The following is a 4,315-nucleotide window of genomic DNA, read 5'->3' as shown; positions in this document are numbered from 1 at the left end:
ATGTAGAAACTAAGGATTTCGCAGGCCCAATCAGAACAGGGCCCAGGGGTGTTTTTGGTAAGTCAGATTTTATTATGCCAAAAAATAGAGGATGTGTGGGCTTCTTGTGGTGTAACCAGCAATTTCGTGGGAGCAAAGCCCAAGCCAAATGATCCATAGATTCTGATTTTGATTCAATTAAAATGATTTACATCCAAATTGTTTAATCACATATTAATCTCAATTAACTAATCAGATTTTGTTGTTAACAAACTCAATTAATAGCAATTAATTACGTTAAATCAATGTTAATGAAAAAAAGTGAAAATTTAAAGGAGATTAGGTTTGAAGTGAACCTTCACGTTTGAAATTCAACTTCTTCCTCTTCTCTCAAACGAAGAACGGCAGCGATATCTCAAACCTCCGGTGAACACAGTGCTCCGTCCGCCTCTATGATTCCGTCTTCTCGATCTCCGATCTCTCCGTCTTTTCCGATTCAATCTTTCCCTGGCTTTTCTCGATTCAAGCTCCCTCTCAATTCAAGCTTCAATTCGTCTCCGATTTGACTCAACTCTTTCCGCCACAATCTCAGCTTCAACTCCGATTTGATTTACCGGAGAATGTCTAGCGTCTCTTCCACGGTGCCGATGAGAAGGAATCCAACATTAAAGCCAGGTATCTCTCCAATCACGCGCTTCTTTGATTCCTCTCCTCCCCTTTCTTTTCATTTGCGGCGAAGTTGTTATCGTAGCATGGTGATGATGATGTCGTTGTGGTGATGTTTCTGCAGATTGCGTAATGTTGTTGCAGGTGAAGCAAGATTGTTAATGATGGAGTAGGAGAGTTTACGATTGAAACGTTGAAGATGATGATGAAAGCAAGGACGAATCTGAGATCGAGATTGTGAAGGTGACGTCGCGATGATGACGAGAACAAGTTGTTCTTGCTGATTGGCGACGATGATGATCGTTGCTACTTTTGCAGATTTGTAGAATATTGATTATCATGAGTTTTCTGTTGAATGATGAAGATTGAATCGATGTATATTCTTCTGGTTTTTCTTGCAGGATTTATGGAAAGTGAAGATTGAAGGTTATATCAAAGGAGCTTGTTATCGGTTTTCTCAGAGCGTGAGTTGAAGATTATGGTGAATATGAAGATTTGTCCGAATCTGAAAATTGAGGTGTTGGAAAATTCATGATTGAATCGAGAGAGAGGATTGAAAGATTCAGAGCTTGAAGAAGATTGAACCTCGTTCTGAGTTTTTTCGAATTCTGTTTTCGGTTATGAGGTGAGTTCTCTTCTGATCTTTTTCTGTTATGAGATTCCTTTTTTCTGTTACGTTTTTCTACTCTGATTTTTCTCGGTGATGATTGAATGAACTGTGGAAGACTCAATGGAGATGATGTTGGAGGTTCTTGGAGAATTGAAGGAGAAGGTTTAAAGATTGATTGGAGGTAAGAATCAGTGGGGAGAAGGTTTTGTTACAAGTTTGTTATCGATCCTCGGTTCTGAAGTTCCTCCCGTTTTCTGTTAGTGAATACTGTTTTTTTTGGATAGCTGCAGGGTTGGTTGAATGTTCAAAAATATGGAATCGTTCATTGGCTTTCTGATGCAGGCTGCTGCAAGTTTTTTTTTCAACATCAATTGGGCTTTTCTTTTGTAATTCAATTTAATTGGTAATGGATGGACTTGAATATTGGATCATGGATGTATAGATTTTGTGTGAATGGACTGTATTGAATGGTATTGTAATTTTATGTGGATTTTTGAATATGGTATATTTGAATGGGCTTCTGATTTGTAATGGATATGGATTTTGTATTAAATTGGTTTTTTGAATGAGTTTTGAATGGCAATATGGATATTGGTTAGGATTTGTAAGAGAACTTTGAATCTAAATCCCGCGGTTTTAACTCTCGACTTTATGAACTTCCGACAATATTTCTTCCAATTTTCATCTAAACCTCAATGGCATAAGGAATGAGTGAAGCTCGGATGACATTTGGATGATATCAAATGAACTTGGTGAATATTCAGACATGACATGAATACAGTGAATTGTTCTAATCTCGTAACTGAAATACTAAGAAATCTCACACAAATGTTAAAGAACTTTATTTCACATTGATTATTCTTGAATTTAAATCCACCTCAAGTCTAATGAACAGATTCCCATCAAACGCATCTTCAATAAAACTCTTTATAATTTTCTTCAATTTTCGAATGACGAAATAAACGTCAGATAACTTATGGCACGGAGAAAGAGGGCAAATTCTGGGGTGCAACAGCTGCCCCTATTCAAACTTCTTGAACCTGGCGAGTGAGAAACGAAAGTTTCGAACCGTTAAGGTGGAAGGAGATTGAATACCATAATGAACTCGAAAATTTGCACTCTTGATCAATAGAAGACTCCGTCTTGTAATAAGAAGGAATGTACCACCCCGCAAGCGGGGAGAAAAAACTTCAGTTGACCTGGATAATTAAGTAGCTCCAACTTGCGATAAGAAGGAACAGGCAACCCCACAGGCAGGGGAAAAAAAACTTCAATTGATATGGATATCAAGAGAAGTAACATCTCGACTGATCTGGATAGATGTCTAAGTCGATCTGGGCATCGAAATGAGATATTCCGGCTGATCTGGGCATCAACAGGTAGTAAGTATCTCTGGTCTGGGTACCAAGGCGACATTTCCATCTGATGCAATTAAATCATCAGGCAGATATTCCTACTGATCTAGGCATCAGTGGCTTGATCCTTCGTAAGATCGACGAGATCCGGAGGCGGTTCCCTCAACTGAAAGTCTGATTTATCAGGACAGGAACAATATCTCTTCCGAACTGTGTACGCCGGGAAAGGAAGTCTTTAACTGATCTAGGCTCGATGCTAGAAAATAAGTAGAACAATCCTCTTCTAAATGACAAAGTCAATCAGGTAGATATCTCCATCTGATCTGGGTATCAGTGGCTTGCTCCTTCGTAAGATCGACGAGATCCGGAGGCGGTTCCCTCAACTGAAAGTCTGATTTATCAGGAATAGGAACAAATATCTCTTCCAAACTGTGTACGCCGGGAAAGGAAGTCTTTAAACTGATCTAGGCTCGATGCTAGAAAATAAGTAGAACAATCCTCTTCTGAATGACAAAGTCAATCAGGTAGATATCTCCATCTGATCTGGGTATCAGTGGCTTGCTCCTTCGTAAGATCGACGAGATCCGGAGGCGGTTCCCTCAACTGAAAGTCTGATTTATCAGGAATAGGAACGGATATCTCTTCCGAACTGTGTACGCCGGGAAAGGAAGTCTTTAAACTGATCTAGGCTCGATGCTAGAAAATAAGTAGAACAATCCTCTTCTGAATGAAAAAGTCAATCAGGCAGATATCTCCATCTGATCTGATGATATCAGTGGCTTGCTCCTTCGGAAGATCGACGAGATCCGGAGGCGGTTCCCTCAACTGAAAGTCTGGTTTATCAGGAAGAGGAACGGATATCTCTTCCGAACTGTGTACGCCGGGAAAAGAAAACATCTTCAACTGATAGTAGGCATCAGGACTGGGCAGATGAGTTCTTCTTCTGAATGAAAATAAATCGTCAGGACGTGGATATTTCCAACTGATCTGAGGCATCAGCAGGCTTGCTCCTTCGGAAGATCGACAGAGATCCGGAGCCGGTTCCTTTAACTGAACTGGAATCAGGATAGGAACAAATATCTTCAACCGATCTGGGGACATCGGGAATAAGCATGGCTTTCATCTGGTCTGACAATGTCAGGGAGAGGGAGACAAACTTCTTCTGATTTAAATATCAGGGTAAGAGCCTGCAATGATTAGGCGAGCTGCTCTCTGGGAGGCATTTGTATCTTAGTAACTTTCCTGTAGAAAGAAACAGATATGATATGATTTATGCATGATGCATGTATGAATGTTTATGGAATAACACTCCTGAGAAGGAGACGCTATACGTTTTTGAGAATGCAATGGGAATGATGCATGATTCGAACGTTGCTTAGGGAAACAACGGAGAAGCACTGAATTGCTGAAGAAGTCCTGGAGAGAGTATGGAACTCTGTGGGGAGGACAAGATGAGTGACCAGAAGTCAGAATTGCGAGCTGGCAAAGATAGATCAGAAATCTGCTGGAGACGATCAAATCTAGATGCGAGCTCTGGCTGGAGAAATAAATCCCGCTTGGGGATATGAACATCCCAATTGACTGCTTAGGGAATCCCCTGACAACTTCATAGGAGAAGAAAATTCTCAACACTCTGGGGATGTGGAGATAAGGGCAAGTCATTGAGACAACTCTGATGGGGAGTGACCACTTGCTGGTGTAAGAC

The 4,315-nt window shown here is 40.5% G+C and overlaps 1 long non-coding RNA gene across 2 annotated transcripts; it reads left to right on the top strand.

Moving 5' to 3' along the window:
* Nucleotides 1-214: 214 nt before the first annotated feature.
* LOC131606659 (uncharacterized) lies at nucleotides 215-1,753 on the top strand. Of its 2 annotated transcripts, none has more exons than XR_009284942.1 (4): nucleotides 215-654; nucleotides 770-888; nucleotides 1,047-1,436; nucleotides 1,546-1,753. It is a non-coding gene; the product is annotated as an uncharacterized LOC131606659 (long non-coding RNA). The 2 variants fall into 2 exon arrangements; XR_009284941.1 differs by having other exon boundaries at nucleotides 1,540-1,753.
* The last annotated feature ends 2,562 nt before the right edge of the window (nucleotides 1,754-4,315 follow it).

Source organism: Vicia villosa, linkage group LG5 (assembly GCF_029867415.1).
Source record: "Vicia villosa cultivar HV-30 ecotype Madison, WI linkage group LG5, Vvil1.0, whole genome shotgun sequence".
NCBI classification, from domain to species: Eukaryota; Viridiplantae; Streptophyta; class Magnoliopsida; order Fabales; family Fabaceae; genus Vicia; species Vicia villosa.
The sequence above is the reverse complement of the archived record's forward strand: the minus strand, read 5'-3'. Positions and strand labels throughout refer to the sequence as shown.